We start from the raw sequence: 14,382 nt of genomic DNA on the forward strand, positions 1-14,382 counted from the left end.
AATTTCATTTGGTGTCCTCTAGTTCTTATATTATGGGAACAAATAAATGACTGCACTGAACAACGCAGGTCTTTGCCCACAAAAGCTTATGCTCTGAAATATCTGTTAGTCTACAAGGTGCTCCAGGACTTCTTGTTGTTTTTGAAGATACAGACTAACTCGGCTACCTCTCTGATAACTGTTCTTTATTCACTCTCTCCACACCGCTCATGATTTTATATACCTTTATCATATCCCGCCTCAATCTCCTCTTTTCTAAACCAAAAAGTCCCAGTCTCTTTAACCTCTCCTCATATGGGACCCATTCCAAACCCCGAATCATTTTGGTTGCCCTTTTCAGAACCTTTTCTAATGCCAAAATATTTTTTTTGAGGTGAGGAGACCACATCTGTACACAGTATTCAAGATGTGGGCGTACCATAGTTTAAAAAAGGGGCAGTAAAATATTCTTTGTCTTATTTTCTATCCCTTTTTAAATAATTCCTAACATCCTATTTGCTTTTTTGATTTCTCCTGCAAACTGTGTGGATGTTTTCAGAGAACTATCCGCAATAACCCCAAGATCTCTTTCCTGATTAGTTATAGCTAAATTAGCCCCCACCATATTGAATGTATACTTGGGGTTATTTTTTCCAGTGTGCATTACTTTACACTTATCCACATTAAATTTCATTAGCCATTTTGTTGCCCAGTCACTCAGTTTGGTGAGATCTTTTTGAAGTACTTCCTTCACGGTCTGCTTCTGTTTTGACTGTTTCAAACAGTTTAGTATCATCCGCAAACTTTACCACCAAACTTTAATTATCCCTTTCATATACTCATAGAATCATAGAACAATAGAGCTGGAAGAGACCTAAAAAAGCCATCAAGTCCAGCCCCCTGCCCTACGCAGGACCAAACTCATCAGACCAGACCAGCCAGGGCTATGTCAAGGTGAGACTTAAACACCTCCAGGGATGGAGACTCCACTACTTCCCTGGGTAGACCATTCCAATGCTTCACCACCCTCCTAATGAAAAAGTTTTTCCGAGCACTTAAAGCCCGCTAGTAAGCGACCAGGGAGCTTTGCGACCGGGTGCTTGCGACCAGGGTGAGTGCTAACAGGAGGGAGTTTTGAGAGGTGAGTTTAGAGGGGGAGCTTGGAGGGAGCCAGTGACTTCTATTGCCCTTAAACTTAAATCCTTTATAACAACCTCAATCTGAAACACTTAATTAAACCCTCATATATAATTAGAGTAGGAAATGGAGGCAGAAGCCCAGCAGCAGAGTGGGAGCTATCCTGTTTATTGTGTCAAGTGCAATATGTATGACTACCTACCCTGTGGGCGGGTGGCATATGTGTGCGCTCGATGCAAGGAGCTCCTGGCCCTCAGAGACTGAGTGCATGCTTTGGAGGCCAGGGTGGCTGAACTGGAGGAGCTAAGGAAGGCAGAGATGTTTGTTGATGAGACTTTCCGGGACATAGTAGGGCTGTCCCACCTCCAATCTGACAGTCATGATGCTGTTACGGAGGAAGAAAGGCTCAGGGAAGGAGAGCAGTCAATGGGAGCACAGGGAAACCATCCCATAGTTGGGACCCTCCTTCCAGAGGGTGCTATGGCATCCTCTCGCGCCAAGGATACTTCTCTGGGGGAGGGAGCACCAGCTGTTAGGAAGAAACAGGTTTTAGTAGTGGGGGATTCGATCATTAGAAATATAGATAGTTGGGTTTGTGATGACCGGGAGAACCGTATGGTGACTTGCCTGCCTGGTGCGAAGGTTGCGGATCTCTCAAGGCATCTAGACAGACTTATGGGCAGTGCTGGGGAGGAGCCGGTGGTCGTGGTACATGTCGGTACCAATGACATAGGGAAGGGTAGAAGAGATGTTCTGGAGGCCAAATTTAGGTTACTAGGAAAGAGACTGAAATCCAGAACATCTATGGTGGCATTCTCTGAAATGCTTCCAGTTCCACACGCAGGGCCAGATAGACAGGCAGAACTTCAGAGTCTCAATGCGTGGATGAGACGATGGTGTAGGGAAGAGGGGTTTAGATTTATTAGGAACTGGGGACACTTTTGGGGTTGGGGGAGCCTATACAGGAATGATGGGCTCCACCTAAATCAAGGTGGATCCAGACTACTGGCATTAAACGTTAAAAAGGTCGTAGAGCAGTTTTTAAACTAAGAGGTGGGGGAAAGCCGATTGGTGCGGGGGAGCACGTGGATCGGACGGAGACTTCTCTTACACGACGCTCCACAGATAGGGATGCCCTAGAAGTTAGTCAGATAGGGAACGTGGGAAATAATATATGGGCAAGATCAGATGTGAAACAATCTCATATAAAAAAATCCAAGGCGTCTGTGATAGGCGGACATATAAATAGTGGTAGTTTTTTAAAGTGTTTTTACACAAATGCTAGGAGTCTGTCTAATAAGATTAATGAACTGGAGTACCTCATATCAAAGGAGGAAGTTGACATAATAGGCATCACAGAAACATGGTGGAATGAGGACAATCAGTGGGACACTATCATACCGGGATATAAATTATATCGGAAAGACAGAACCGGTCGTGCGGGTGGCGGAGTGGTACTATATGTGAAGGATAACATAGAATCAAATGAAACAAAAATCCTAAAGGAATCAAAACGTTCCGTAGAATCATTATGGATAACAATTCATTCCTCTAATATGAATATGGCATTAGGAATATATTACCGACCACCTAACCAGGACAGTGATAGTGATGCTGAAATGTTAAGGGAGATTAAAGAGGCTATCACAATAAAAAACACAGTAATAATAGGAGATTTCAATTATCCCCATATTGATTGGGTACATGTCACCTCAGGACAGGATTCAGAGATTAAATTTCTTGATGCCTTAAATGACTGCTTCTTGGAGCAGCTAGTACAGGAACCCACAAGGGGAGAGTCAATTCTCGATCTAGTCCTGACTGGAACGCAGGATCTGGTTCAAGAGGTAACTGTTACTGGACCACTTGGAAATAGTGACCACAATATAATAACTTTTAATATTCCTGTGTTGGGAAGAACACCACAACGGTCAAACACTCTGGCATTTAATTTCAAAAAGGGGAATTACACTAAAATGAGGAAGCTAGTTAAACAGAAACTAAAAGGTAGAGTAACTAAACTAAAATCCCTGGAAGCTGCATGGAAACTGTTTAAAGACACCATACTAGAGGCCCAACTTAAATGTATACTCCAAATAAAAAAACACAGTAAGAGACCTAACAAAGAACCACCATGGCTTAACAGCCATGTTAAAAAGGCAGTGAGAGAGAAAAGGGCAGCTTTTAAAAAGTGGAAGTCAATTCCTAGTGAGGAAAATAGAAAGGAACACAAACACTCCCAAATTAAGTGTCATAACGTAGTAAGAAAAGCCAAAAAAGATTTTGAGGAACAGCTAGCCAAAAATTCAAAAAATGATAGTAAAATGTTTTTTAAATACATTAGAAGCAGGAAGCCCACTAAAGAAGCAGTGGGGCCCTTGGACGATAAAGATATAAAAGGAGCAATCAAGGAAGACAGTGCCATTGCGGAGCGATTAAATGATTTCTTTGCTTCAGTCTTCACGGCTGAGGATGTTACAGAGGTTCCTAAATCTGAGCCAGCCTTTTTAGGTGACAAATCTGAGGAACTCTCCCAGATTGAAGTGACATTAGAGGAGGTTTTGGAGTTAATTGATAAGCTGAATAGTTACAAGTCTCCAGGACCAGACGGTATTCACCCAAGGGTTCTGAAAGAACTCAAACATGAAATTGCGGAGTTATTAACAGTGGTTTGTAACCTATCCTTTAAATCCGCTTCGTTACCCAATGACTGGAAGATGGCCAATATAATGCCAATATTTAAAAAAGGCTCCAGAGGAGACCCTGGCAATTATAGACCGATAAGTCTAACATCAGTACCAGGCAAATTAGTAGAAACAATAGTAAAGAATAAAATTGCAAGGCACGTGCAAGAGCACAAATTGTTGGGCAAAAGTCAGCATGGTTTCTGCAGAGGGAAGTCATGTCTAACTAATCTATTAGAATTCTTTGAAGGGGTTAATAAACATGCGGACAAGGGGCACCCAGTGGACATAATATACCTAGATTTCCAGAAAGCCTTTGACACGGTCCCACACCAAAGGCTTTTATGTAAATTAGGCGGTCACGGGATAAGAGGAAAGATCCTTTCCTGGATCGGGAATTGGTTAAAAGACAGAAAACAAAGGGTTGGAATAAATGGTAAATTGTCACAATGGAGGGGGGTAACCAGTGGTGTTCCCCAGGGGTCAGTCCTGGGACCGATCCTGTTCAACTTGTTCATCAATGATCTAGAAAATGAGGTAAGCAGTGAGGTGGCAAAGTTTGCAGATGACACCAAGTTGTTCAGGACAGTCAAAACCAAAAGGGATTGTGAAGAACTACAAAAAGATCTCAGCAAACTGAGTGATTGGGCAGCAAAATGGCAAATGAAATTTAATGTGGGTAAGTGTAAGGTAATGCACATTGGAAAAAATAACCCAAATTACACGTACAACATGATGGGGTCAAATTTAACTATGACAGATCAGGAAAGGGATCTTGGAGTTATAGTGGATAGTTCTCTGAAGACATCCACGCAGTGTGCAGCGGCAGTTAGTAAAGCAAATAGGATGTTAGGAATTATTAAAAAAGGGATAGATAATAAGACAAAAGATATCATACTTCCCCTATATAAAACTATGGTACGCCCACATCTTGAGTACTGTGTGCAGATGTGGTCTTCTCACCTCAAAAAAGATATATTGGCATTAGAAAAGGTACAGAAACGGGCGACTAAGATGATTAGGGGTTTGGAACGGGTCCCATATGGGGAGAGGCTAGAGAGACTGGGACTTTTCAGTCTGGAAAAGAGGCAATTGAGGGGTGATATGATAGAGGTATATAAAATCATGAATGGTGTGGAGAAAGTGAACATAGAAAAATTATTTACCTTTTCCCATAATACAAGAATTAGGGGACACCAAATGAAATTGATGGGTAGTAGGTTCAAAACTAATAAAAGGAAATTTTTCTTCACACAGCGCACAGTCAACCTGTGGAACTCCTTGCCGGAGGAGGCTGTGAAGGCCAGGACTCTATTAGGGTTTAAAAAAGAGCTCGATAAATTTTTGCAGGTTAGGTCCATAAATGGCTATTAGCCAGGGGTAAAGTATGGTGCCTTAGCCTTCAATACAAGGGCAGGAGATGGATGGCAGGAGATAAATCACTTGATCATTGTCTTCTGTTCTCCTTCTCTGGGGCACCTGGCATTGGCCACTGTCGGCAGACGGGATACTGGGCTGGATGGACCTTTGGTCTGACCCAGTATGGCCATTCTTATGTTCTTATAATGTTCAACCTGGACCTTCCCAACTGCAACTTGAGACCATTGTTCCATATTCTGCCATCCGTGTCCACTGTGAATAGCCTCTCTTCAGCCTCTTTGCAACCTCCCTTCAGTAAGCTAAAGGCTTTTATCAAGTCCCCCCTCAGTCTTCTCTTCTGCAGTCTAAACAGTCCCAGTTTCCTCAACCTTTCTTCATAAGTCATATGCTCCATCCCCCTAATTATTATCCACATCCTTCCTATAATTGGGGGCCCAGAACTGGACACAGTACTCCAGATGCAGCCTCACCAAAGCTGAATAAAGAGGAACAATCACTTCTCTGGATCTACTGGCAACACTCCTCTTGATGCAACCTAATATGCCATTAGCCTTCTTGGCTACAACAACACACTATTGACTGATGTCCAGCTTCTCGTCCACTACAACTCCTGGGTCCTTTCCTGCAGAACTACTACTAAGCCAGTTGGACCCCAGCCTGTAACAATGTTTGGGATTATTGCAGCCCAAGTGCAGGACTCTGCACTTATCCTTATTGAACCTCATCAGATTTCTTGCAGCCCGGTCTTCTAATTTGTCTAAGTAACTCTGGACCCTATCACTATCCTGCAGCACATCTACCTCTCCGCCTAGCTTAGTGTCATCCGCAAACTTGCTGAGGGTGCAATCCAACCCCTCATCCAGGTCATTGATAAATAGGTTGAACAGAACAGGACCCAGAACTGAACCTTGGGGCACTCCACTAGAAACCGACTGCCATCCCAACATCGAGCCATTGATCACTACCTAGTGGGCCCAACCTTCTAGCCAGCTTTCTATCCATCTTACCGTCCATTTATCCAGACCACATTTCTTTAACTTGCTGACAAGAATATTGTGGGAGACCATATCAAAAGCTTTGGTAAAGTCAAGATAAATCACATCCATTGATTTTTTCCCCTATCCGCAGAGCCAGTTATCTCATCGTAGAAACTAATCAGATTGGTCAGGCATGACTTGCCCTTCATGAATCCATGCTGACTATTCCTGATCACTTTCCCCTCCTCCAAGTGCCTCAAAATGACTTCCTTGAGGAAAACCTTCCATGATTTTTCCAGGGACTGATGTAAGACTGACCGGCCTATAGTTCCCTGGATCATCCTTCTTCTCTTTTTTAAAGATAGGCACTACATTTGCCTATTTCCAATTATTCAGGATCTCTCCCGATCTCCACGACTTTTCAAAGATAACAGCCAAGGGCTCATCAATGACATATGCCAACTCCCTCAGAACCCTCAGATGAATTAGGGCCCATGGATTTAAGTATGTTTAGCTTTTTTAGATAGCTCCTAACCTGTTCGTTCCCCACCAAAGGCTGTCCACCTTCATCCCACAGTGCATCACTTATTGCATTAGTCTGGGACCTGTCCTTGTCCGTGAAGACAGAGGCAAAGAAAGCATTAAGCACTTCAGTTCTTCCTACATCATCTGTCACTGGGTTACCTCCCTCATCCAGTAGGGGCCCCACGCCCTCTCTGATCACCTTCTTCTTGCTAACATGGCTGTAGAAACTTTTCTTGTTATCCTTCACATTCCTCGTGAGTCGCAATTCCAGTTGCACTTTTGCCTTCCTGATAACTGCCCTACATTCTCAAGCTATACATTTATATCCCTCCCTAGACATCTGTCCAAGTTTCCACTTTTTGTAAGCTCCCTTTTTGTGCCTAAGTTTTCCAAGGATTTCCCCAGTAAGCCAGTCTGGTCTCCTACATATTTACTTCTCTTGCTGCACATTGGGATGATTTCTTTCTGTGCCTTCAGTAGGGCTTCCTTAAAATACTGCCAGTTTTCCTGGATTCCTTTTCCCTTCATGGTAGCATCCCAGGGGATTCTGTCCATCAGGTTGCTGAAGGAGTCAAAGTCTGCTTTTCTGAAGTCCAAAGTGTGTGATTTACTGCTCTCTTTCCTTCCTTTGGTCAGGATCCTGAAGTCTACCATGTCATGATCATTGCTTCCCAGGTTGTCACCCACCTCTACCTTCCCTATTAGTTCCTCCCTGTTTGTAAGCAGCAGGGTGAGCCGTGCATGACCTCTGGTTGGGTCCTTCAGCACTTGTCTCAAGAAGTGATCCCCAACATTCTTCAGAAACTTTCTGGACTGCTTGTGTTCCACCGTATTGGTCTTCCAACAGATGTCAGGGTAATTAAAGTCTCCCATGATAATGAGAGCCTGTGATCCAGAAACTTCTCTCAGTTGTCCAAAAAAAGCCTCATCTACCTCATCATCCTGATTTGGTGGCCTGTAGCAAACACCAAATGCCACATCTGCAGTGTTGCCTACACCACTAAGCTTGACTCATAGATTCTCAACAGGGTTTTCTCCCTCTATGTACTGGAGTTCCAAGCAACCATAGCGCTCTCTTACATACAGTGCAACTCCTCCTCCTTTTCTCTCTTGCCTGTTCTTCCTGAACAGTTTATACCCTTTTGTGGCAGCACTCCAGTCATGTGAGTCATCCCACCAAGTCTCTGTTATTCCAATCAAGTCATAGTTCTTGGACTGGGCCAGGGTTTCTCATTCCTTCTGCTTGTTACTCAGGCTTCTGGCATTGGTGTACAAACACCTTAGATAACCAGTCAATCTCCCTGCCCTCTCTACTCAAACCAGGGGTCCACTTTTGTTGTACATTCCTCTTTGCATTTCTTCCCGGCCTCCAAGTTCCTTTCTCCCCTCAGGGTTTTGGTCACCGTCTCCCAGCGAACCTAGTTTAAAGCTCTCCTCACTAAGTTTGCAAGGCTACTTGTGAAAATGCTCCTTCCTCCCTTGCTTAGGAGGACCCCATCTCTTCCCAATAATCCTTGTGCCCGGAACAGCGTCCCATGATCGAAGAATCCAAAGCCCTCTCTCTGACACCACCTGCGTAACACGTATTTACTTCCTCAGTTCGACGGTCCCTACCTAGCCCTTTCCCTTCGACAGGGAGTATGGATGAGAACACCACTTGCTCTCCAAATTCTTTGACCCTTCTTCCCAGCACCACATAATCTGCAGTAACCCACTCAAGGTCATTCTTGACTGTATCGTTAGTTCCCACATGCCGAAGTAGGAAGGGGTAATATTCTGAAGGCTTTCTCTAGATCACTTATAAATAAGTGAATAGGATTGGTCCTAGGACTGACCCTGGGGGAACACCACTCATTACCCTTCTCCAGTGAGAAAATTTACCATTTTTCCTACCTTTTTGCCCTGTTTTTTAGCCAGTTCTCAATCCATGAAAGGATCTTTCCTCTTATTTCATGATAACCTAATTTACACAAGAGCCTTTGGAGAGGGACTTTGTCAAAGGCTTTCTGGAAATCTAAGTATACTATATCTACTGGATCCCCCTTGTCTGCGTGTTTGTTAACCCCTTCAAAGAATTCTAATAGATTAGTAAGACATGATTTCCCTTTACAGAAACCATGTTGACTTTTTCCCAACAAATTATGTTCTTCTATGTGTCTGACAATTTTATTCTTTACTATTGTTTCAACTAATTTGCCTGGTACTGATGTTAGACTTACCCATCCTTAATTGCCAGGGTCGCCTCTAGAGCCCTTTTTAAATATTGGCATTATGTTAGCTGTATTCCAGTCCTTGCATACAGAAGCTGAGTTAAAGCATAGGTTACAAATCACAGTTAATAATTCTGCAATTTCACATTGAGCCCCCATGGAGGGACGTACATGCCCTCCTACACCTGGTGTCCCAACCACAAATTCTGGAATACACAGGCATCATGGGCCCCACCCGGCCACCCCATGCACACATCCAGGAAACGGCCCCTCGCATCCACCAGGGCCTGGAGTACCACTGAGTGGTATCCCTTCCTGTTAAGGTAGGTGCCCCCCAATGTGGTCTGGAACCTGGATTACCACATGCGTCCCATCCACAACTGAAACAATTGGGGAACTCCAGGTCCACAAACTCAGAGATGGTGGCATCCAGGTCCCTCAGGGTGATGACACGTCGCAGGAGCACCATGTTGATGGCTTGGATGACCTGCGGGTGTGGGAGGAAGACACGTCCATGAACACCAGACTGGGAGGTTCCCCCTGCCCCCTCCCTGCCAGGGACCCCCTTCCCCCTGTCCCCTTCCCTCCAGGGTCCCCCTTCCCCTTGCCCAGTAGCCCCCTCCCCAGGGTGGGTCCGTGATGGGGGCCAGACTTACCTCTATCAACACCGCTCTGAGAGTGGCCTTGCTGACTCCAGATTGGTGGCTGATGGACCAGTGGTTGTCAGGGGTGGTCAGCCTTTTCTGCCCCAGGAGTGCTGGCCGCATCCGGGTGGCCCAGTGCTGGAGGACTGGGACAAGCCAGTGGCAGAGGTCCTCGAGTATCTGGTAGGTCATGCTGAAGTTCCTCAGCCACCGATTGTCATCCCAGTCCTCCAGCACCAGCCAGTCCCACCACTCACTGCTGGTGATGAAGGCCCACCAGTGCTGGAACAGGGGGGCCCAGGAGAGGGGCAGCAGGGGTAAGGTCAAGGCCTGGAGGCTGGGTCCATATGGGCGACCCAGCCACACCACTGGAATAGCATGGCGACCAGCATGGCCAGCAGGCTGACCAGGGTGGAGAGTAGATCCTCCTCAGGGTGGGTGTGGGTGGGCATGTTGGTCAGCTTTTCTCCCCAGCACGTGCTCTGCCCTGCTGTGTGCAGCCTGTCAGCCTTGAGCACATGCAGGGTGAGGGATGTTACGAGGGGCCGTTTAAGGGGTCAGCTGGCTGCAAGCTTGGAAGGGGTTGTCAGCCATGCAACCCCCTGCCTGCATCATTTACTGCCCCCTTACTTTGAAGTAGGAGCTATTGTGTGTAGATGCTTTACTTTGAAGTAGGGGGAAGCCTACATCGAAGTAAGAGGGCTGCTTTTTGTGTGTAGATGTTCTACTTTGAAGTTGCTTACTTCAAAGTTATACTTCAAAATAAGCAACTTCAAAGTTATTTTGTCGTGTAGATGTGGCCAAAGTGATGTGACTTTCATTTCTAAAGATATGCTTTGCCTTTCCTTCTCAGTAGTTTACTTTGTTTAAACAACCCATGGAATGCCAAGAAATTATAACATGCTTGGCTGATCACTTTGAACAGATGAGTTTTATTTTGTATGCTGTGGAAAAAATGTCCCACAGGACTTTTGCTTGAAACCAACTTGTTGCTAAGTTGTTGCCAAGAATCCAACTGTATCCAGCTCAAAAACAGAAGTGCATTTCTTAGATTAATTTTTATTATCACTTATGTGTTTTCTGTAACATGAAAGACATTGCATTTTTAAGACCTGGTATAGAGAAAGTGAGTGTTTGGACTGTGTAAATATTATTTTAAAATGCTTTAGTGCAGGGATACTAAACTTTGTCCAGTCAAGGATTGTATTGACAGTTGTATAGGATCTCAAATGTCTCACATAATTTATAGAATAGATCAGTTTAGAGCTACCTTTTGTCTAGTATGGAGGTGCTTTCTATGTAAACCATACAGTCTGGGGCCCAAATATTTTACTGCAGTATATGAGCAACCTGTCATTGATGTTTCAGAATTCAGCCACTGGTATTGTGTGCTCACTTATAGTGTTCATGGGTTGCACCTCTGTACCTGGAATGTACCAATAGCCAGTTGTGTAAAATTCCTCAGCCCTTTTGTCAATGTTTGGCCATTCTGAGTTAATTTACTGAAGTCTGTTTCATCAGTGATCGGTTTGTTACAGAACATCAAAGGGATTACATGTGCAATACTGTTTTTGAGGATTCAGATCAATGAAACATTAAAACAGGTATTATAACTCTTATATGGACACAATGGGTATGAATTAGCTTTTATTCACACCAGTGTAAATTAATGAAGTTATACTTGCATAAAACTAATGTAAATAAGTGGAGAATGCAGCCCAATAGTTCTAGGCAGGGACTATCCATTTTAGAAAATATCAACATTAAAATGATTTTTTTCCTTTTAACAATAAATTACAGTTGTGTAGTCTGATTTTGAATTTTCTATATTTAAAAAAAGGATACTTTAAACATGAAACAAAGCTTAGTTTCACTTGTAACAAATCAGCTGAGCAATACATTTCCAAACAGTTTTTCATGGTTTAGGAACAATTAGTGCATTTTATATCAAATGATTAAATATAACAATATTCAAATAAAAATTGCTCTTCTAAGCAGTTTTTTGTTTAATTTCTTTTTATCCTGAAATAAATATAATTTTTAAATGTGTTCTTGAGCAAAGATTATACATCTAAAAGTATTAATTTTTTCCATCCATCTTTTAAAATGAAAATCTGACAAAGCAAATGACATTTCACATCAACATATCTTTCAAAATACTTACAATTCCTTAAAAATATATTAATATCTTATAATTTGGTCATTGTCACTATAGATTATTGTACATAAATCACACTTCAGTCTGGCATATTGAAAAGTAGTAAATGTCATGTTTGTAAATGTTGACCCTGACTACACTTAAGTTTTACTAGTATAGCTGTGTCAGTTAGGTGTAGAAAAAAATCATATCCCTGACTGACATAATTATGCCAGAAAAATCCTACCTGTAGATGCAGCAAAAAGTCTTCCTCCCACAATATCTTAATTGATTCTGGGAGCCAGTACAATCTGTGTCTGCACTAGGAGTGTTTATCAGCACAGGTATCCAGAACTCTCTTGTCTGGCAAACTCCATAATCCAGCACAATTTTAGTTAATTGGATGATCACTTATTATGGGGGTGGCCAAGTTTCCCGTGGTCCTATAAAGTTTGTTTACAGCCACCAATCCTGGCTCTCAATGTTCTGTGCTGTTAGTTAGCTGTAGTTCACCCCTAAATGTCTTCTAAGAGCCCGGTAAGCAGTGGAAGAGTTAGTAATGTGCTAGAAAATATTGACCTTCCATTGTTCAGCAAATTCTCTCTTTCAGCACTGGTCAGGTCCTGAGGGTGCCAGACTAGAGAGGTTCAACCTATGTAGCTGTACAAGCAAACCTAAGTACATACAAGTCCTTAATCGTATCAAATTTAAATTCACTATGTACAGTATTCAATATGACTTGGAAAGTCTCTTTGGCTTGTAATTCATTAAATGTTTGAACATCTGTTCTATTTTCTATCTTACACCTTAGAACAACAATAACAAGAAAATCTGTGCTTCCCTTCTCTTTATTGTATGAAAGTCATGCATTGGATATTAGTTTTTATTTGACTTTAAGGGCAAAAAGAAAAACTCATCAAAATGGGGGCAAAGCTCTATTTTGATTTTATAAACATATGTGTATTTCTATTTCTGGTATGATTTAGTTGGGGTTGATCCAGCTTTAGGCAAGGGGCTGTACTAGATGACCTCCTAAGGTCCTTTCCAGACATGTGATTCTATTATTCTATTTAATCTTTTTCCTAAGGATACAAAAATAAAAAATTAAGTTTGAATCTATGCAACCTCATAACATTCATCTTGAATAGAAGATATAGGGGAAAGGAGATTTGGGTTTGAAACCATAGGGTTTTAGACTCCGAGGGAACAAAATGCCAATTCTGTAGATCTGGAGTAGTAGTGCAAGGATTCACATCCTTTCTGATGCTTCCTGCTCCAGGTTCTGCTAGCACAGCTTACTGACAAGCTATGTAGCTATTGACTTTCTTCTGTCAAAGAAAGAAAAAGCATAAACTCAAGCAAACTGGGGGAAAATGTGGTGGAGGTGGTATTTCACTCCATATTCACATGTGCTTTCCATATGCTTTTGTTCAACTCTGGCACTGTACTTAATTGGCTTGTCTTTTAGTCAAGTGGACTATTACTCAGAACATGTTTTCAGTTCCTGATTCTGTGTCAAGTGTTGCTTTGTGACTTTGAGCAAATAAGGTGATTTCTGCCTTGGCATTTTGAAATGGGGTACGACTTTCTTAGTTTGTAGTTCCATTGTAATAATATATTTTAATGTTTTATGAAGTAGGATATGATACAATGTAATTGATATAAGTAGTTACCAACTTTCATTCCAAGTAGATATGTAAACTAAGCTGTATGCAAACAGAAACGTTTGTGAAATATTTTCAGGCAAAAAATATGGATTTTCATTCTGCTTCCTTTCTAGAAGTCCTTAAAAGTTGTATGTTGAAGAAACTTGGTATGCTGCAGATGCCAAAAGTACAACTAATCTACCAAAAAGTTCTCTTTAGAATATTTATATAGATTTTTAAAGGTAATTGAGGCAACACATTAAAATCAATACCTTCAAATTCAAGATTTAGCAATGCTGAAGTTTTGGCAACAGCTACTCTGAACATTAAGCCTGTCTTTATAAGGCAAGGCGTGGGATCTATAAACATTTTGGCTGTGGCCACACTTGGCCAGAACTTCGAAATGGCCATCCAAATAGCCATTTTGAAGATTACTATGAGGCACTGAACTGAATATTCAGAGCCTTATTAGCATTAGGATGCTTCCGGCTGCGGTGCTTCAAAACTGCCGCTTTCGAATGGGTGCAGCTGGGCGCAGCTACACGGGCATCCTTTTCAAAAGGACCCCACACATTTTGAAATCACCTTATTCCTCTCAGTGGAGGGAAATAAGGGGATTTCGAAAAGGACCCCTGTGTAGCCGTGCCAAGCTGCGTACGTTCGAAAGCGGTGCTTTTGAAGTGCCGTGGCCAGAAGTGTCCTAATGCTAATGAGGCGCTGTCATATTCCATTCATATTCATATTTGCATGGCCATTTTGAAATTTTGGCCAAGTGTGGCCACAGCCTTTATGCTGAGACACTTTCTTTCATCTTCAAAGGATTATATTAGACTGAGGGCTTGTCTACACTACCTCCCTACTTCGAAGGGAGGATGATAAGTAGAGTCGGGAGATTATTAATGAAGTGCTGTGCTGCATATGCAGCACTTCATTAAGCTAATTCTCCCCTGCGTTAAACTTCGACATGCCAGCTTGCATGTAGCGGCGGCTAACCTGCCAGTACTTTGAAGTGCCTGGGTAACTTCGAAGTCCCTTTACGCCTCAAAATATTTGAGGATATTTA

The 14,382-nt window shown here is 42.6% G+C and overlaps 1 protein-coding gene across 1 annotated transcript in view; it reads left to right on the forward strand.

Annotated features, from left to right (window-relative positions):
* The window catches only part of CCDC146 (coiled-coil domain containing 146), a 176,596-nt gene that overhangs the window by 46,499 nt on the left and 115,715 nt on the right, over positions 1-14,382 (forward strand). The window lies entirely within an intron of this gene.

This window comes from Carettochelys insculpta, chromosome 1, assembly GCF_033958435.1.
Source record: "Carettochelys insculpta isolate YL-2023 chromosome 1, ASM3395843v1, whole genome shotgun sequence".
NCBI classification, from domain to species: domain Eukaryota; kingdom Metazoa; phylum Chordata; order Testudines; family Carettochelyidae; genus Carettochelys; species Carettochelys insculpta.